At 34.2% G+C, this 23,006-nt stretch overlaps 1 long non-coding RNA gene across 1 annotated transcript; it reads right to left on the minus strand.

The window, feature by feature from the left end:
- Window positions 1-8,970: 8,970 nt before the first annotated feature.
- On the minus strand, window positions 8,971-10,807 carry LOC138316987 (uncharacterized). The gene is made up of 2 exons (XR_011207695.1): window positions 10,672-10,807; window positions 8,971-10,002 (listed from the first exon to the last, which is right to left on the minus strand). It is a non-coding gene; the product is annotated as an uncharacterized lncRNA (long non-coding RNA).
- Window positions 10,808-23,006: the final 12,199 nt, after the last annotated feature.

Consider the following 23,006-nt stretch of genomic DNA (forward strand, 5'->3'; position numbering starts at 1 on the left):
TAATTTGCCTCTCCAAAATTCGACTATAAAGAGGCATCAGTGAATGCCAGTTCAAAGATTTTTACTCTTGTTAAAAGAACAAAGGCTCGAATACATTACTTTCGCATGTCAAAATATTGCAAGTGAGACTCATAAAGAAGGCCTCGTAAACCATAGACTAATCTAGCATTACACAATCCGTCTGTCATCTCTCAAAGATCGTTCTGGTAAGTGATTAACATCTAAAGTACATAGGAAATGTTAGCATTGCGAAAGTGTGTTTAATGAAGTATATATGCGAGGTCATATCAGTACCATCTAACATATTGCTCTGAAACAAACACCCTGCAGCTGAGAGGGATATTTAATACAGCTTTCATTTATTTATAAACTTGTGATAAGAGAGATAGATTTTAAGGGTTATGACTATGCCATCGGTAGACATATATAAAAAGCTATAGCTGTTCGTCTTGTGTGTGTTTTATACGAAAACAGAAACAGAACTGAAGAGCATAAAATATCGAACATGAAATAGACAGAAATTACTATAGAAATATCGGGTTTTGGTTGTAATGGTTTTCATGTGTGCGCGAACTTGGGTATGTCTTTAACGGGGTTAAATGAGTATTTTGTAAAGTAAAATAGGTTTTAGATACCTCTCCACTTCTCCTTCTATCTAACGGAAAGAGGTCTGTAGGTGTACGTGTAGTTTCTCACGGTACATTTCATAAAGAACATGGGCTTTGGAGGCTTAAATGTATTTCAGGACTCGGGATGGCGTCGTTATCATGAGAAAACATCAAACCGCTCATTGCTGGGAGAATAGGGTGCTTTATACTTCGTTAAATTTCGCGTGGAGAAAATTTCGAGATTTTCTCTTTGATACTTTTTTGCGACAAGAAATGTTGAAACATTTTTTAATTTGTAATATTTATAAGGTATGCGGGTTATTTTACGTGCCATTGTGTCCATTTATTTTTGTTGGCGGGAAGCGAAAATTAAATAATTGCGAATATAGTAAAATTTTATTTCCTCGTGAATAAAGAACTATACTGTACACTGTATTACAATATTGGGATGTTTCTTTCTCTTTCTCAAATCACTGTTTTCTTTGGATATGTTGACATTAGTTTCATTTTAATTCTCTGTTGTTGTTTTCTTGAAACACACTCTTCTTTTCTTCATGCTGATGAGAGCATTTCCAACAGCCAAATGTTCCCACTTCACCGCATGTCAGTTTATTAGAACAATAAGAATTGTTTATAGTTATAAGATGTTAAAGGCCTAACTTTATACGGACTTTGATTTTTAAAATGGGGATATATAACGAGATTCATAACTTTATAGAGTCACAAAAGTTATTAGCTTACCGTTAATACTACAATTGTTATCACGAAAACCATCTGAACAATTTAATTAAACTAATCAAATGTTAATTGTCATAAAGCGGGTCGTCTTATGTTTTATGTTTCCTGTTTTACTAATTATCGAGCATTAGTTGACTATCACTGCGCGATATGGCAATACGGCGAAATGAATCTTCACTGTTAACATAGATTATGGAGGGAAACTTGCATTTGTTTGGTGTTGTAACCTCATCTTAGGCAAACTATAAATATTTTCGCATGTTTTTATTGTTTTAAAGATTTCTTTTTTCAATTTCTGTTTCGAAAAGTTAGTGGGCTTGTAAGCCAAAATATGGATTAACAAATGTTGCCATTTAGCTTTAACGATTCATACGGTCAAGGCAGCATCCATCTACCTTAAAGATACAAGGCAACTCGGTTAACTCTTGTAAAGGGGATATATAAGATTCTTCACGATAATTTACGGAATGCATGTTGAGATCGGCTGTAGCGCTCTTTAGAATCATCTATTATATCTCATGACAATGCTTGACACGTGATATCCTTAAATCAACTGATCCTGTTTATAAGCATAAATTCACTACAAATAGATATTTCTTTGTGGAAACAGCTGGATTAAACAGATGCTAGAAGGGAGGGATGTTAGATTGAATACAGATAACACAGTTTAAACTTTGAACGAAGGCAACTGCTGTTGTCCAGGTTCCCAAAGAGAAAAACCTAATATGCAAACTTAAGGGGAAAAACTTTTTCCCCTTAACGTAACATGTATAAAAACTATTTGAGTTCAGATAGTTTTTGACTTAGGGCCTGATATTTTAGTCAGAATGTATCGGATATTTCATTTCATGAGAGAGTTGTTAGCGACTTCGGTTGTATTATTTACTTTGATATGGTTACTGAAAACTACTTTATTTTTGCTACATACACATTGTTGCGTACTAATATCGCTGGACAGCCTCCAACGCGAATTCAAAAGTAAAGCAAAAAATGCATAGAACGAAGACGCAAAATATTGTATACGAGAAAATTAAGTGTTTAACAGTGTTAAAAGATTACTAGTATTTATGATAAAATGAGTAATAATACTACAAGTATAAAACAATATTAAGAATCGTCATATACACCATTCTATGTATTTTTATATTGTTTACATAAACATAAACTGTTGTTTACATAGTTCCACATGAAATTCTTGACAAAATGTGTGTTATTTACAAATAATTTGGCATTTGAACACAACAAAACTATAAGGATAATAAGTCATTGAGTTTTGTATGTCTTTTGTAAACATGGTGTGGTCTTGTCAGGCTCTGTCAAGCCTCTGAACCGTGTAAATACGCGGTGTATATGAAACAACACATAGGTATACGTTAAGTGTAATTATAGAAATACATACATCAGTCATGTATATATTACTTATCTAAACATTGCTAAGTTAATAACGTGTTCTGACGTCATCGCGCGCGAACACGATACACCATTTTATGAACTACACGGTACCTGTCCCATAAAATATGATGCTTCTTAAGATTCTAGATAACTGTTGCTAACCGGCTATATTTGTCAAACTCACTTTATTTTTTGCGTATCCAGAAATTATAAATGTATTTTATAAAAAAAATGAGTTTAAATGCGGAGACATTTGCACTTGGTAGCTGCATTAATGCATGTTCTATGTACTTAGTTACACGGAATAAATGCACTCTTTTTGCAAAGTTTAAATATTTTTTGATCGAATTCCTGTCCAATTCTTTCTGGAATGTTATAAAGAATCCAAGGCTAGGCTACAAATATCTAGTGCTTTCGAATTATCAAATTCATCACTAGGTAGGAAAATAATATGTCTTTATCTCTGTGATGTAAGCAATGACGTCATAATCGGGTGAAGGTCACCAAGGGAAGTCCGTTAAGTTATTAATGAGAACCAGAGTATTACTAAATAGCTCACGTATCGAAGCACTCTGTAAGCGACATACTAAAGAAGTCGTTTGTCGGTTTTATCAGATGATATGGATCCCTGCGGGATAATATATTTTATATCTGCTTTCGGATAAGAGACGCATTTATTACAAAAGTTTAAACTTAAGCATAAAAGCTTTCGAATGTCTTACAGATGTATAAGATAATTTCGCTCATAAAATCAGGGATATCTCGGTGAGTATGTAGATGATAAGCGTTTTGTTTTCAATGCTTGAAATTCCAGTAGTCAAGTTCATGTACTGGCCCTTTTCCATTATTAGTTACCGTTTTCAAATCTGTCCTCCTAAACCAATAAATGTCTTTATGACTGAATTATTGCAAATTTAAGCGACGCGTCGCCTTTTTTTCGTAAAACGTCTTTAGATATGAGGCTGTTGTTGGATAATCCAGGTTTAAACAGGTTAAATATAGAATTAGTGCAAGAGATGTCTCCGTTTTGACCAATGTAGTCGGATATCAAAGGATGTCGGTCAATGCAGTGGTCGGTAAAGTTAGATTTCACTGTGTATATTTTCGACGCCGTAGTGGCGAAGTTGAAAGCTGTGTGGCATTAATTAAATCTCTGATATTTTAAAATATGTCTCTGTGTTGACATTTGGTAATCTTCATGTGACAGTTTGGCAGTTACAACTGATTGTAGAGGGACATTTTTCCATGCAATAATTTTAGGTCTCCTTTGTAAAATCTCAAAACCCAGCACTTCCATACACGATTCTAGATGTTAACAAGACGCATATATTATCAAAATAATAACCAATCAAATATCGGTCTACCAGTTTTCGCTCTCAGGAACTGTAGTCTTCAGATGTCAAATTGGGCGTGCGATACTTACAGTTACACAGATCACATGGTATGGCGTGACGCCGTTATGTCAAAAGGCGAAATTCAAAATAATTGCAATGACGTCATATATTTGCACATCAATGTTTATTGGTTTGTTTTGACTGTATTATGAGGTCAGTCGTGCACGCAGCGATCGTTTGCAATAGCATGTGCTTAGAATTAGGTTTTAACTAACAAAAAGATATCATAAACTTTTGCCATAGACAAAATATGTAGATATATGAGGAGACCAACGAACCAATTGCCCTTTTAAAGATCATATTACCAGCGTTGCAAAGTATATTATAAAACGTTTGTATTCAGTTTGCAAATTATGATATATTGTCGACGTATCATATGACACTCGATTTTAAAGAAACTTGAGTCCTTCAGCTTATTTTCCTTTCGGATAGCCGAAACGTGAGTCCTTCAGCTCATTATCCTTTAGAATAGCCATTTTGAAATTAGATTTCACTTTAATTCATTAATCTCCGTCATTTATGATTTAGGAACAAAGCTCAATGGATGTGGCGCAGTGGTAGAAGGCGCAGGTATGTTTGGCTAGGCGATTGGGTGCAGTAGATCGTGAGTTCGAGGCCCGGATAGAGTCAACAAATTGTCATGCTTTGTTACATTGTGTTTCTTTTATAATTACCGTTATCTATGAATACTTAGCTATGAGGTTATATATCTACAAGGCCACTTTTTAATTGGTTGATGCTCCCTAAATAATTGCAAAACAACATTAGAAAACTTGGTCATTTTCAAACGCGCCATAGTTGAACATTTTATTAATTCACGAAAAAAATGGTAACATAGCAAAATAGTGTCGTAATGAAATTGATCTACCGGTATTGCAAAATGATGTTAATTAGCTGTTGTTGAAATAAAAAGGAATCGCAGATATATACGAGGCAGATACCTTCCAAAACATCATAAAACAAACAACTACTTTTTAAAGGTGGAAGGGTTATAAATAATGATGTAAAATGATTAAACTACAAAGTGGCGCTACCAAGTCCTTCCATCGATACTAAGGACCAAGAGTACATCTTATAATTAGATTGTTAACGAATCTATGGCTGAGTGTCTCCAATCCGGGATTGACGCGCCAATGGCCACCCACTCCGACAATTAAGAGGGCTGAGCGGTAGTCATTTCCATTCCTACTGTATGTATACAACTAATCGTTACATCCAGACCTCTTGGTGTATATCTAAACCCATAATCATTGTACTTGTTATGGTATACTTATTGTAAGTTGACATAGGTCAACTACTACTTCATAGACTATCTAACAACTGAATCCCCAATCGATTAATAATAATCATGCATAGTATCGTAGCTATGAGTGCGCATGCTTTGTAGACCGGCAAATGTCGTAATGACGCATATGTACAGTCTGTCTCTTTCTTTATTCATCTGTGTGTCCACGTGTCTAACTGTCCCATCGTTATTTTATATACTGTAAACGCGGTATTTTCTCGCGATTGTATAATTTCGCAATAAGCACGAATAAACATTTTGCTTTAGTATAAACTTCGCGATAAATAAACCTGTAACTTTTTAACATATTCTTACATATATCAAATATTACGTCGCGGGGGGAATTTTCGCACTGGAGATCTGAAAAATTATCTTCGCGTAATTAACATTTATTTCCACAGTCGCATAAGTTGCTACATTTAAAGTAGCTAGTCTAAATGTGAGTTCTTGCAATTTTATAGGTTAACATATTTTTTAACTATTGTTAGCTACTGACCTCTTTAAAGTAGTGGGACGCTAGTTTTAATCCAATGAGGGGCAGTTGCTAGGTACTGACCGTTGATCGGTGGGGTTTTTTCCCCGGGCACTCCGGCTTTCCTCCACCAACAAACCCAACTAGTCCTTACATGACCTCAGCTGTTAATAGGACGTTAAACTAACAAACCCCAAACAATTTAAAATAGTAAATTCATTGGGAACAATAAAACATTTTTTTCTGTAAGCATTAAAATTATCTGTGTGATTGATATCCCATGTAGTTATTGTACAGAAATGGCTGACACTACAGGTAGATTTTTGTTCCCTAGCGTTTATTTTAATTTTATTAGGAACATATTTGCATAACCTTCCATTTTTAGACATGTTTCTTTAACGTCACAGATAAGTCATAAACCAGGACATTTGATAATGTCTAAGTGTTGATTCTTTCTTCTATATTGCACTCAATTTTTACATTTATAACATATGTTTTGCGATGTTAAAAAATTGGAAAATTGTTGTTACCACACTATCAGCTATTTCATTGTACTAGCTTGATAGCTACTCTGTCCCCTTCTCCGTCTCTCTCGATTTCAATCTTAATCATTCTCGTTTACGTATGCTAGCATACTGGGAAAAACAAACTAAATAAAAAAGACCTTCGAAATGGCCCCTGTGTATACAAGATTGAGCCCAGGATAGAATTTTAACCCGGCCACTGATTGGCTGGCTAATTATGAATTTCAAAAGTAAAAATGTTTTCTGATAGGTAATTATTACCAGATAACCATGATATCAATTTGGAAATTCATATCGAGATTTAGGTTCAAAATTTCAATTTTGATAATAAATAGGTAAAAATATTAGAATTTTAGGATATTTTAGACCATCTAGTGTCATATGAGAACCTAGACTTTAATTATAGAACACAATAGCTAACTAATATTTCTTTGTTTTAATAATACAGTACAAAACTTTAATAAAGTTTAACACTGTGGTCTATGTAAAATCATTTAGTTGGTTGTTATCTATAGACTTATATACATAACAAAACAAAAAAGCGTGTTCATATTTCTTATCGTAAGTATCACACATATATAAGGTTTGTGCTCATCTTTTCTCATTGAAACCTACAAATTGAAAATGACTTACAGTCAGAAAAGATCGGACCAGAAACAAACTTTCATTAAATAAAAAGAAAGAATAAAAGACAAACTTTAAAACGATATTTAATGCGATATCGTAACTACTTCTCTCTCGTTTTACATGTTTTTGTAGAACCCTCAAAAACGAATGCGAAACCGGGAACACCCATTACATTTACGTCATGGCGGCCATTGTCATGATGTCCATTCACTCCATTCACAAAAGCGTTGTGATTTACCGTTTATATCCGATCTAATTACCAGTGAAGTTTATCTCGTGTCACGTTTGTGACCCTGGGTGTCGCCAGGTTGCTTTGCGAAACTGCATCACGTATGTTTATTCATTCAGAGAAAAGATAGACGACACCTGGGAGGTAAATGAGTACTCCAGCAACTTGTTGTTGGGCTTGTTCATATCGTGTATCAGTATCCTCATATAACGTTTATACCGCCCATGTTTTACTGACACTAGTTCAACTTCAACGTCATCTCTTGAAAAGAAAACGATGCCACATTTTGCAATATGATGTAAAGAAGGCATTATCTATATTTCATATCAATTCTTCTCTGATAAACCTCGTACATTTCCCCTATATAGGAAATAATCAGGCGTTTCAAATAGTGTTTTATATTGAAATTTACATAAATTATTAGTTTAATGATGTCTCCGAAACGCCGCCTGCCTGCACGTGTATCACACAATTACACAATCTATTATTTTTACCCATCGAATGCGCATGCGTGATGAGACTATAAAAGAAAGCTGACCACCTGTATATATAACAGGTTTTACCTATCGTGTATTCTCATAATGTCAATGTGACGTACATCGGTTTATACACGTGCAGTGTGTACGCGTTCCCCCCGAATGGCGGTATGTTCTGCCAACGCCCGTGCCAAATATTGACGCAACACTATGAGGAAGTGGCTACAAGGCTGACTAGAGTAAAGGTTTTAGCTCCAGCTGTCGGGCTCATTACTCCTCGATATCCCACCGAAGCCTAAAGACCAGTGACATTCAGTTCAGTGTTCCACGTTTCCGTGTAATTATTTTCAAAACGCAAATACTCAGAGAATACAACGGCCCGTTACAGCCGTCTGCAACGTAAACAAATCCGAAATCTTGTTGTACTTGGCTCCAACACTTGAAATGGTTCTGATATCGACCAGTGCTACGATTTGTGTTTGAGTACAAGATCAGAAAGATCAGACTAATCTGTATCAATAGTATAATGGTATATCCGTTCAAGATAACATTAAAATATCGTGATATCATTTTTTTATCAGATATGAAGTGAAAATAATTTTAAAAGTCGTGTGTTTAGATAGGTACCTCATTTTTAACCAATGTTATCATATTTATTTTGGTGCGGTAAAACTGGATTTTGAATATGTTAGCGCAGCATATATATAATGTACACTTAGAATTTCAATTACTAGTAACGGTACACTTTTTAATATCTCACTTTCTTGATTGAATGACATGTGATAGACAATGTATATGATATATTTATTAAGTGTACACAAATGCTGTAATGTTGCGGTTGGCTAGTTATAAGGTTACCACTGGCCTCAGTTTTATGTGGAGATCATCTACCAGACATAGACCGTAATGTTTTTGTATACCAACAACTTATTTTCGCGAGGTTAATCGCTCTATTGTACTTGTAGTTGAATCTATTTAGCGGCTATTTATCTTCGCGAACTCTGACCGCCTGCAAAATACGCAAAAATATATCACACACAAAACAAATTGGTTTGTAGAATATGAGATTTAAAAACTATAATTCGATGATGAGAACAACAAATACTAGTAGAACAGTTGTAACTGCATTCCATAGTTTAGACATCCATATATTTATGTACAATATATTTTCACTGAGTTAATATACATTAAATACTACATATTATTAAAAAGTGAATATTGCTCGAAGGTTGCTGTATGGAATTTATTTTAAAAATTAAGGTTACAAGTAATTAATATTCTACGTTTCATTTTCAGTGGGACCTTTAACTTGGTATTAACACAAAACTTTTAAGCAGGTTTTAACTGTTCTAGTGGAACTCTCATCTGCTCTCTGTGATAAACCCGAACATGTTATTGTAAAGCTTTATATCATGGTACTAGTTGCATGTTAAATACTGCCGCTCATGCTTTAGATCAAAACACCTTGCCAGATCGCAGCCAGCTCTTTCACTCAGTATCACACATATTGCGTAAAGTTCTGCACGGAAGCACGTGGAAGACAGTCACGTACAGATCGGACCAGAAACACATGGTACCAGTACTGTTGACACACCAAAGTTCGGCACGTGTCAATTCATTGTTTCTGCATACATGCAAATGAGTCAATCAATGACATACATTTCCATGTTTACAGATTCAAATGCGTCTTCAATTACCAATTCAGGATTAACCTACGAATGTGTGAACCCTGTGGTAGTCATGCGTGAACGTGACATGAGAATGCACGTGTTACCTCACGTTCCCAAACAAGATAAGCCGGTGTCACGCGAAAAAAAACCTCAGACAGCCGGACTCCATGTAATTGTCATCGGTTAATGAGACCTAAGATTCATCCATGGTGGTACTGTCAACATCCACCCCAAAATGGATACGCTTTCGGACATGATTATTGTTTAATTCAAACCAAACATTGTCGCTTCTTATTTACGTGTTTGCATACTCTATTTCGAGCACGTCAATGACTTGTAGATAAACAGCATCAGATCAGCCATACTTTGCTGTGGGTGCTCCAAGCCATCTGCTTCTAAATTAAGATAAGTTATTTAATTTGCTTCCAAATATAAACCCTGTATCTTTGGTAATAAGATTCACTGAAGCGCTTGGCTAACATCCGGAATTTCCCCCAGTCCTTCCACGCTGTTGATGGTGTCCCTAACCTTCATTTAACGCCAAAGGTGACCGGAAGTGATTGGCGCGTTCGATGACATTGTCAACACTGCAATTCCAAGGTAAATCTGGATTTATTTAGAAGTGAAATCATTGTAAACACATGTTAATTATTGTAGACATTATCTGTTCTACAAAAATAGCACATGGTGATATTTTAAAAGATAGACTGTTTGTTTATGATAACGGATTATTAATAATCCTAAAACAAATAAAGTGAAAGCCAAATTACTCATTTTGAAAATAGTGCTTCAAGTAGATCGCTATTCATTCAATTTGTTGAATACTACCGAGAAAAACATCGATTATCCGAATAACCGAAACGTAGTAGCATTATGATAGTTAGCTGTTCGTGTATTTACAGGCGAGCTTGGCTTTGTATGATGGTTGAAGGATATTTCTTAATATTTTTTGAATTATTTCTGAGGATAAAGGATATTTCTTAATATTTTTTTAATTATTTCTGAAAAAAAAATCAAATATTTGTCAGTCTTTAATGGTTTAAAATTTGTTTATCTGTAAACTTTGACTTCATGCAGTGCGTAGTTTGTCAATAGAAATGACTTCCAAAATAAATATATTTTCTTCACTTACACATGCAGCATATAAACGAGGTCTTCATTAAATGTTATTGGAAAGTTTACCATAACATTAAAAATAATCACTTCAGTCAACAAATATTAACAACGCTTCGCATCATACAACATATTACCATCACCTTTTCCTTGACTGCATTCCAGGTATTTTCGACGTCGGATTCGCTTACTGAAGAGTTACTTGAGGTTTAAATAAGATCTTTCCTGTGGTTGCTTCATTTTTATGTTGGCATGGATTCCAAGTGGGCTTGTCTGCAGACCTTGTCATTTAAGTTCCTTTGTTCTACAAACCAACGAATCGTTGATTATCAAGTAGATAAATTTGATCGAATTTGCATTTAATTTAAAACAACATTTTACCTTATGGTTCAAGAAAAGATCAAACTCTTTGGCATAAAAGACGGTTATCGTAACGACATGTTATAGGGCACCGCGATCGATATGAAAAGCAAAGCAAACAATAAGTAGATCACTAGGTCATATTTGTCAATAAAGAAAAAAAAGCGACTACATCATTCAAACCTGTCTCATGATTGTACAAAATGTCTTAACATACCCTACAGTTTCCTGTGGAAAATTCATCATTTTCTTTGAAGACCCTTCAGAAACAAACAGTTTCAGTGTTGTGTGTATGTCGAACATGTTGGTAACCTGACAACTGATTAGGCCAATGTCTAAAGATTCCGGTCTATGGTTGACAACACATCCTTATTAAGAGGATAAAGCAAATGATAAAGATGTTACAAACAAACTATCTTTATGACACCAAAATATTCGATAACGCAGTTTTTAATTCGGTTCTAATTGACCAATGTCAAAATTTCAAATGAAAAACAACACGGCTACCTTGAACTTTTTCTTAGTAACGTGAAAATCCACAAGAGAAATATTTTTCATTACTTACAAAATAAAAGTATATTTGAGTAAAATTAAGGTATGACGTAAAGCCGTAGAAATTAATTTTTGCAAAGATTATATTTAAGTAACTTCAGGTATAACGTAAAACTTCAGAAATTAGTATTTGCCAATACTAAAGTTCAGTTGGTACATGTGTACCTAAACAGACGTAGATACTATCTGAACCTGTATTGAGAGTGTACAATGTGGAGACAATTAAGATCTGTGGTAAACACCTGAGCTCAGCCAACAAAGAGCGGTACCTCGGTACAAGAGTGAATACACTAATTTGTGACACTCATGTGTTGTTTCCGTCTCTTAATCAGGCTCATCTTAATGTTTAGTAAACAATGAATTTACCAAATTACAAAATAATAAGTAAAACACAATTATTGGCAGACAGGACATCAGTTTTTCCTTTTTTCTTTCTTTTTTGAATTCGGTACAATAAAATCGTGTGTCAAAGCATCATACTTCTGTTCATGCTACATTCTATCGCTAAGCAACATAGTTTGCCGCGTCGTTACGGTCGAAGGAGGAGTCTCCGTTTAAGTTTAACGTTCGCATGATGTCAACAATGACGTCACCAATGACGCGTGTCACATTTTTTGCAGGGAATTGGATATCTGAACACCTTGGAACTTGTGGATCAGGGTTTTTTTTCTCACCGGTATACTGTACATATATCTTTGATGCGCGGTAACACTAACAGACAAAATGCATGTTTGTAAAAAAAAAAAACGTGAATGAAAAAAGAATGTCAAATTTATCAAATTTAATAACAAAATTGATTTGAGCGAAAAATACATGTTTTCTCCGTAAAAATGACTTTCAAACTGTTAATAACAAGCGTTTTTACTCAATTACATCTCTTTTACACTTTCTCACAAAGCACTTGTAACGTTAATGTTCACAATGATCTCTGGTATTTAGACTATACATGTTATGAACAGAGCTAGAAAAAATAATTGCTGATACTACAAGAGAAAATTGTCAGTGTTAGCTCTAACACAAATTAACTAGAGACCAATAATACAAATCTAAGAAGTTGTATAAAAGCTGACGAATTAACAACATATCTAGGGGGCTATATAGAATAGAGAGTTGCCGGTATAGGTATTGTAGAAAGCAGCTGTTTTAACACTACTCAATCATTGGCCTTGTTCACATCGTACCACAGCTGTGCTACAGTACATACACCGATATCATTGTCTACTGCAACACAACTGGCATATAATATCAGAACCCGATTTCGACAAAACCGCAGTCGATTGTCCATCAGGTCAATTAAGATTCTGACCGCCGATTGTTCATCGTCTTTTATTCTACAGTAGGTCATATCAGAGCGCGATATGGTTAGTTGACTAGGCAAGACTTAACACTTCAGCTGCATCTCTCCCTACCAAAATCTATACAATGCGGCACTGCTGATGCAAACAAGTTTGACTAGGAATATTAAGGCGAGTGGAATATCAAAGGTCAGGTTTTAGCATATGCCATATAACGGCGACGGAACACAATCATTGGGGCGGTAAAAAGGCTTCCTAGTTTAATTAAGTCTGGCCATGAGGGAAACACCGCGGAACAGACATATAGCTTCATTTATAATCCTGTAAAGTTTAACGCCGGCATTTATTCGTTTGGATAATGAAATAAAAGCAAGCAGTTTCAATTTTATCTTCTATAACAAATTAGATAATTTCTGGTCGATTCTTCATAACGTCCGGAGTTCCTGTCGTTCCGATATTTGACTTGGATGAACTATAAACCAAATAACTTCAAAGGATCCGAAAGGTCAAAAGGTCAATTCGTTGAGTGGGTGGACACCAATCTTACAAGACTGTAAACCATATTTCTTTCGTGTGCTACTTATTTTCGCGAATTTCGAAAGGTGTTTTCCACGAATCTTCATCACCCTTAGTTATAATGAAAGGTTATTCAATTTTCGAAAGTTAATGTTCGGGAACTTGTTTTGAAACGGAAATATCAAAGATAAGTAACCGCAAAAGAAATTTGGTCTACAGCATCTCAAGGTTGTCGAGTACAGTAAGTGCAGCATAGTTTAAAACCATCCAAAAATAGTACAATTAAAATATAGTGTTTCTGGGAAATATGACTGCACATGTTTATGCTTGTTCAACACAAAACAAAGCATTGAACAAAACAAAATGACTATCCTGTAAACAATGATAGGTTAGTATACATCAAATCGTATTGTTTTCTTATACCATCTTTACCAGTTTTATCAAAATGGTTAATGCAGCATATTGCCAATTCAATAAATCACCATGTGATGTTTTTAAAATTACATTAGTGGGTTTCACTAATATAATCTATGTAACGTTTGCTCTTAGTTTTTTTTACCTAGATCAATGCATGTAAAATGGACATTTTTGTCCAAAATACGTAAACCATAAAAGATATGCAAAATTGGCGGTGCAGATAGAGTGTTAAAATTAAACTTGCTGCATGATCATTTAATGCAACTAAATTCAGTATCTGTTTTTCTCTTCTTCGGAATCTCACTTATTCATTCTAAATTCTCCAATGACACCGCTTCACATTTGGCCTTCAGTTGAGCGCTTGTCCTTGTGAAGAGGGCTGTGGGTTCTGTCAATCGGTAGTTTTTGTTAATGTCCCTGCTTGGAGCTCAGCGTTAAGGGAGTGAGACATGTGACCGGTAGAGGTGTGCTTGTTTGGTGTTTTCCCCGGTGGCATGCTTCAACACGAATATACCGCAGCCTCCCAAAACACGAACTTTACGCATGCAGCACACAGCACACGGGAGACTGTTCTTAAATGACTCTGGCTTTTAATAGAACGATAATTTGATCAAACAAACAAACAACATGCGCTGTATATGCAAAAATTCATCTTGCACAATAAATTCATTAATTGTAAAAAATTAGTTCATTTCAGGTCATTTACACAAACTAGGGTACATGGGCTACAACTTTTGTGGAGAACAATTGACACTTGAATGGATAAAGGGAGAGTTTGACACTAAGATAGATATGCAATTACAAACGAATCTTTCTGTCAGTTGCATACCTAGTTGTCAGACAAAAAGGCACTTGACTATAGGTTTACCGGAAATAGGGTGTCGTTGGATTGAATATACCGTGCACAGAAGTCAGGGGCGATAACTCCTTAATAGGAATACCATCAGACAGTCAACAGAAAGTATTGAAAGGCAAAAATCAACAGCCAATGACCCTGGGAGGTAATTAAAGGAGAGAGTAATGCAACGACCTACCAGTCAACACAAACCGGACTGGATTGGATCAATGAAGTGGTTGTATTGTTGCCAGACCTATTTCTTCAGAGCAGGACACGACAGAAAGTCGTTCAGGTCGGGCGTTCACTGTTTACTGGTGGAGTATATATATACTCATCATTGTCTACATGCGATATTGTAAGAAAAATTACAATACAAAAACACGACATTGCCTTTTGGAACTATGAAATACAAAACATAAATCAAGTATTGATCAAGTTAAGTCACTTGGACGTTTTATTGATTCCACGTCATCTGGATGCTTGATTACTGAAATTGTCTCATGACTGATGTCCGAGACATGAAAATGATTACTCGGTTGCTTGAGTTTATATTTGCAATAACATATAAAATCTAACCTTACTGACCCGTCTTCCGTTGTTTCGATTGATAATATTTCAAATAAACCAGCAATGACTGGTGTACACCATCTCATCCACGGCACCAGGTCTTTTTTCTACGTGAAGCAATATCAAGCCATTTCTACGGAGTCCTTTTACTGACATGTCTCAGACTTTATATATCTATTAGTTTATCGAGATATTTATCAGTTTTATCGAGATATGTATTAGCTTTATCGAGATATTTAGTAGTTTTATTGAGATATTTATTAGTTTTATCGAGATTTTTACTAGTTTTATCGAAATATTTATTAGTTTTATCAAAATATGTTACTTTTTGTTTTTAATGAAACTTCTATTTAAAATGTCTGTACGGTTCCCCTTAATAAGATAATATAAGCGATATTTTGTTCTGAAGTTTTACCACATTGACAAAACAAATCAACACAATAGATCCGAAAATCATGTTTTTGCACTGTTTTTTTTCATAAAATGATATTAAAAACCATTAAATTGGAAAAAGAAGTATTTTTCAGAACCAAGCAATAGTGAATCATCTGTTTTGTTATGTTATAAGTTTGTGCCGATAACAATCAATTAGATATTTCCTTTTTTTCTGTATACGACATTAAGGTGTGTGCTTAGTAACTACATAGCTATTTCAAAGTGTGTCCAATGGCTATACCAGTTAGCGCATACAGACGATAACAACTAACCGCATGAGACCAGTGCAAAACTTACGCGGTAGACACCTTGGGTCAGGAGAGAGTCTCATGGGCCGAAGCGCTCAGTCGAAAACTAGAATAAGGGCGATGTCGCTAATGATAGACAAACACAACACAAATTTTCTACACATATACTACAAATATTAATTTTAATCTTGGTGTGAGCAAGCTTAAAAGAATTTTAGAGATTTGACTGGGAATTGTTTAACATTGTAAATTATTATAAAATAGGAGAAGGAATGGAATGGAAGAAGAAAGAAACAACAAACAGGCATAAGATAAAGGAAGGTTCTGGGGATAAATTTATACCGGTGTTGTTTGGTCGGGGAGACATAACAAGAACTTTAAACGTCATCTTGTGTATATTATTTATGTTTTAAAGTATTGGGAGAGTGGATGATAGAAGTTTAAACGCATTATGTTAATTCCTATTATAAAATATAAATGATATATGTTTAAATCAAATTATGGTGTAAGAAAGAATTGAAGTTATAAATCGATATACAAAAATGTTATTTATTAGCATATTTATTTACTTTGCATTATTTTCATAATCTAAACCTACCTTGTATTTTTCAGGATAATTGAATGCGTCGTTTAGAATCGTTACCCGTGATCATAGCTATTGCATACACATGTGTTACACATGCCCGTCGTAAAATATACAAGGAGAGATAACTTGGATAAGGCCTGTATAAGTAGAAAAGTTGTTTCCACGGTAGCTGTTACAGTTGAACTACGCATATAAAAATAACAAATCAATCTTAAACGTTGTTGGAATCTCTGTCTTATATGTCAAACATATATGAAATACTTTAAACCACAGCAGAACTTTTATCTATTTTATACTGATTTGTTTGGAGAATGAAACAAAATCAATACTATTGTACTATTTTGTTAAAGATGCTCCACCGCTGACAAATGGTATTTTTTCACTATCAAAAACAGGAGCAGACGATTTGGTATTTTTCTTCAGTTACAAAAGTTACTTACTTTACACCATTACCACCATTGAAAAGTTTGAGCTTCTAATTCTACTTCAAGTTAAAAATATGCAAAATAATTAATTGCATCCCGAAAAAAATCCGGGGCACTATATCCTATATTGAATGAAGCAATAATTGTGCATGCACCAAAGGCAAAATAAATTTTATATTAATTTTTTTTTAATTAGACATATATATACACGATTAAACACTAATTATTGTTCAAATGATGAATATCATTTACGCTCTGTCGACGATGGAGCATCTTTAAGTTTATGATACCAGATATCATATCGATTATTAGGTTGTATTTTTATTTACAAGTTTAAGATAATAAATCATCTTAAATGAAAAAGGTTCCCTCTACCATTTGCTGTTGTGTGTCAACCAGGCCGTAAATATTGACGATTTGTGGTATTTATTATGACCGTTTTTCTCAGTGGGGCTTCAAATGTCTGAAAGATTCCTCATGACGACTTATACTTTGGAATAGAAACGAATATTTTGAGTATTGTATTTGAGATTAAAAACATCAATTTTATGACAGTACCTTATCCATGGAAGTTAGTTTGGTTTTTTTTCCTTTTATTAAAGCAATAGCCACTAACTGCTGTGTTCTACGTAGTACGCAAAGCACCGACGTCAATGAAAGAAGGTTGTCAATGAAATCTGGTTACGCATTTATCATCGTAAACCGCAGAATAATTATACGATACCATGTTTTATGTTAAGCTATTATTTGTCTTTCTATCCTATTTTTCTTTTTATCCATTTTTCTTTTCTTGAAAGATGAGGTTTATATCTTAACCGAACCAAAATCACCGTGCTGAAATTTTGAACTTTACCGTACCGAAATTTTGAATATTACCTTGCTGAAATTTACTATAGTGAAATTTTGAAATTGTCTTTAAACAGTTTGTATCGTCACCTGTCATCTCACTTGTTTTAACTTGGTATTTGTTTCATTTTGAAAACATGATTAGTGATAGGAAAATATCCTTTCAATATTAAATTCGGCACATTTGGGATTGGTCTCGGCTACTTACACGGTCAAACAATGACTAGTCAATTACTAAATGACTAAGGATTGGTCTTCCTACGGATGTAAACTTATAAATACAACTGAGCTGTAAAAGTGTTGTTTAATATTGATACATTGGTGGATGTTTATTATACATACGTAACTTAGTCTCAGATAAAGAATCCTTCCTTGTAGAGCCTGTTTTAGATCTTTCTATCATGTTTTGATCTTTTACCGTTTAAGAATGCAGTATATTGTTACCCAGTTCGTTTTTGTGGGGTTTTTTAATTTCATGTGATTTCGCAGCATAACTCGACAATGCATTATATACCGGTACTGTCAATCGCAAAATTTAATTACCGATAATAAAAATGATTCGATAAAAGAAATTACGCAAAAATAGAATGCATCGAAAATAAATTCGTTTACTGTCAATCGCAAAATTGAATCACCGTAAATATAATACGTTAAAAGTAATAACGCAAAAATAGATGGCAGTGAACATATTTGTTCAGCTAGATGGACCGTTACATGTATGTACAGCATTCTGTACTCGGTTCCTTTACAAGATGTTTTCCCCCCAACAATGGGTATGAACAACTCGATTTGGGCATTACAATTAACATGGTGACATAACAATAATATCAGTAAATACTCCATTGTAGGAGTACACGAGTTTTTCCTGATTAGGCACACAAATATGATTGAAATATCATGTGAAAATGGACGAGGTCAAAGTGATATGAAATGACGTTTAGATAAATGATTGTTGCAACACTTGCATTTTACTCTTCCATCGATCTTTTTTAGGCAAAAATCATTACCTATATTAGTTTTAAAGTCATCTCTTCGTCCAGCTCTGTCATAACATATGCTCATACGCTCACGTGATTCTGTATACATGTACAATGTAAAAGTACTGATTTGCTTATCAAGTAAACCGAAAGATCTAAATGGATTTCATTTTAAAAGAATTATCTTAAACATTTATCATATCATATTACGATTTATTAGCAAAAGAAAGATTGTAAGTTTAGTTCATTTTCAAGTTTTACGGTCATTTTACATAAGTATAATGCCATAAACAATTTATTTGAGAAATTATTAACGTTGTAAACATTCGTTAAATAGAAAACGCCCTAAAATAAATTTCGAGACAAGAAAATCGGCTGTTTTTCAAGTACTCCAGCAAGCAAACTTCAGTTAAAATAACGTAATTCAAACGCTACATATAAACTAAATGCTCGTTTTAAAACATATATCAATGCAACGATAACAATCTAAGAACGAATGACGTCATCCAGTTCATATGATACTCAATCGTGAAGCGAGCCGTTGTGTCTTTGATAGATCATCACCATGCGACAAACTCGGCCGATTCCGGTCATCTCAAACGAGAATTCAAATGGGATTTTTTCGAAAATAAGTGTATAAAACTCACATGTACACGTAATTACACAATGTGAATGTATTTAAGATCACTTGATCGCGAATTTATAATATGATGACAATAATGAAGACGCGAAACATTTTTTACACAAAACAAAGAGGTTTACTACTAATAGTGATTTTACGTGTTATTAATAAACTACATTGTAAGCATAGTTTTTGAAAATGTGTTTATCGTTTATCGTTTTTAAATTTTTTGTCGTTAGCAATAATCATCACAACAAACTATCAAACCGGAGTTATGGGTGGCCATTCACTACTATACACCTCAAATCGTGTCCCGAACGTAAGATTTAGTGGGAAATAGGTGTTGTATGTCTATTGAAAGCTTCTTATTAATTAGATTTCGCCAGTGTAGATAGTGATCACTAAATTGCTTTATTTTTTTCTTCTTATATTTACCATGCCTAGTTCATGTAGACGTATATACCTTAATTATATAATCACTCATTACGTCATTAGATTAACCAGCACTATAAATAGAACGTCAAATACAATAAAATAATAGGATGTAACAAATGATGAAGACCGTGATTAGTTCTATAGATAGTTACCACCATATCTTTATTGCTACTAGAAATGCCACTTGTTGCTTACGTCCGGGCGGTATTTATCTACATCGAAGATACCTTATGAGTCCCGTTTATAGCCGTCACCGATCATATCGGGAATACATCGTGTTAAAGATATCCTTTATCAGGATATTTATGTTTAATATGATCCTTCATGAGCTTCCATATTGACCATTAAAGGCAATAAATACATGTATTGGTGACAGTTCAGTGAACCAGTCGTGAGTACAGTCATTCACGTCATATCCAAATAGAGTATTGGAAGCCAAGAATCGACAAAAAATGAAACAAATTCTGGACAAGATCATAAAGTGTAAATTTTATCAACGTGACGGTGCAACACAGGTATTCAATATGGTGGCATATTTCTGGCATCGGGCTATTTTAGGTCGCCTTACTGTATCTATGTAACTAAAGTTAGCCGAGATTATTGTGTCAAGTCGAGTTATAACGTTTCTTGTGATATTTATGTCGACAAGTCAATTTTTTATCTTGAAAAATCGACTCAGCTTATGGCTAATATGCCGCAACAGTACTTAACCTACCTTTCCAAGACGATAATATTGGGTTATAATTCAACTTTCCGACATATTTATCTCAAAAAGTCAACAATTCGACGGATTGGCAAAATCCTCTTGGCAATTTACGTTATCCAAAAAAAGACCTAAAGTAACATGATGTCACACTTATTTCACCATAGTCAATACAAGTATAATTTGTATCATTTTAAGCTCCTTCAAACCGTTAGGTTAACTAAGGACTCTAAACTTTTGAAATTCAATGATAATTTTTTCCGAATTCCGCGTTCAAAAACATGCTATAGTGTAATTTGTGTGGTGACGGCCTAGTCATCAAATGGAAAATTAATAATTATTTTATCGAAAAGTGCGCTAATTGAAATTCTTTAAAAAGTGAGAAAAAAAATTTCCCAGTTATGACCTTTGCTACATTTTCTTATCCAATATTTAACCGTATTATTTTCGCGGGGATATTATTTTCGTGATTACGAAGGACATTGCTATGAGACATTGCTATGATCGCGAAAAATTTGATCCGAGATACATTGAGAAATATTTGAAACACATGTTCTCTGAAAACCAGAACACGCACATTTTAAAATCGCTAAATTTTACTTTCCTTGTTTTAGTCTCGAAATTTTGACCCGCGTAAATTTAACAATATGCGGTACACCTTTGCGCTGACAAGTCATTTTATTATGTATGTCATGTAATGTTATTGTTACACATCCAATAAATTTTATATGTGTGACATTTCATCTTTCATTTTCATTTCTCATACAAACTATAAAATTGAAATTAAATCTAGAATTAATGTTTCCTTTTCTATGGGCGAGGTAACATTTCACAATTTATTGACATTCGGAGGAGTATTCACCTGATATCAGTGTATACGGCCTTAGTGGATTAACACAAAATGACCCGCTAAATTCGTCAATTTTAAGCATGTAATTAACAAACCAATTTGGGAAATTGTCGTACATATGAACGTAGAATCTGACATGCTGATTGATAAACCTAAACTACGCATAAACAGTGCTAATTTCCTTAAAACTGTAAAAAAAAACCTAAAACTGACTATGACGAACTTTACGTAAATTAAAATGGCTACTTCATCCTCAAAAACATCATCGATACTCCAGGGGTTGCGATCACTTACGATCTCTACACCCCTGGACGATCTCATAGAAATTTCATGTAAATCAAAAGAGCCATATAAGGGTAAATATACACTGTGGCTGACTGTGGCTTTGAAGTAGGGCGTCGCTCTCTCTCTCTATCTTCAAAGAGGATTTTTGCATACCTGTGATTGGTTCAAATTTGTTCCCCTGAGCTGTCTTCAGTTTGTCTATGAGATAGTCAAAGGGTATAAAGATCGTAAGTGATCGGAACACCTGGAGTATCGAGGATGCCTTGGAAACTTTTTCTTCCAAAGATGAGCGACGAAACAAAGTGTTTCAACACATTGGACAGAAAAAAAAAACATTTTTAAGGTGGGGTGTTTTATAGACTTGTCCTGTTATCCAAAGTTTGGTAAATATGGCGGCAAGAAATGGAGACAAACAACGAAATCCTCCTTAATCCTCCTCCTCCGTCGTCTCCTCCTCCTCCTCCTCTCCTCCTCATCATCATCATCATCATCATAATCATCATCATCATCATCATCATCATCAACATCATCATCATCATCAATCTTTACCATCATTCTTTACCATCATCCTCTTCCTCCTCCTCCTCCTCCTCCTCATCATCATCATCATAATCATCATCATCATCATCATCATCATCATCATCATCATCATAATAATCATTTTCATCAATCATCACCATTATCATTATCATCATCATCATCATCATCATCATCATCATAATCATCATCATAATCATCATTATCATCATCATTTTCATCAATCATCATCATTATCATCATAATCATCATCATCATCATCATTATCATCATCATCATCCAAACATTGACGTATTACATCAAGCTATCGATCTTGAAGATTTGTCATTATACCGTAATTTCCACATAAACACGTGTTTGCCTTTGCTGTGTATGTTTGTTGTTTTATCTGTTGATAACGGTTACACTGTTCATGTCATTTCATAAGGTGTGAAACGATGATGACGTTTGAGATCAGACAGAAATGGAAAGTTGACCTTAATGTGTACTTTGACGCAGAACAACAATGCGATTTTCATAACACAAAATGTTAATATCTGAAGAAACACTTGAATTTGAAATACATATATATATCATTAGTATACGTAATTAAGTTGAATTTAAAAAGAAATAGTACTATTTAAAATTAAGCTGTTTACAATGAGAGTACACTCTGTTTCTCAAAACATGCGTAAAAATATATTCAAGTTAATCCTTGGAAATAAATCTTTTGAATTCAATTCCACTTTTATTTGTGGACTTTTTCTCTAAGAAAAAAATTCGCTTCCGTATCAAACATTCAAATGCGACCATTTAAAAGGCGACGTCATTTTGTTTACGTTTTGGATTGAAAACAAGCTTTTAAGCCAATTATGATGCTTGTTACACACAATTAAAGTAATAAATGATATAAAAATTACCGTCAAAACTGTTTTAAGCGAACATCCAAAGAACCAACGAAAAATTAACAAATACAAATATTTGTATATAGGTTGAAACATACAA

Source organism: Argopecten irradians, chromosome 2 (genome assembly GCF_041381155.1).
Source record: "Argopecten irradians isolate NY chromosome 2, Ai_NY, whole genome shotgun sequence".
Classification (NCBI taxonomy): Eukaryota; Metazoa; Mollusca; class Bivalvia; order Pectinida; family Pectinidae; genus Argopecten; species Argopecten irradians.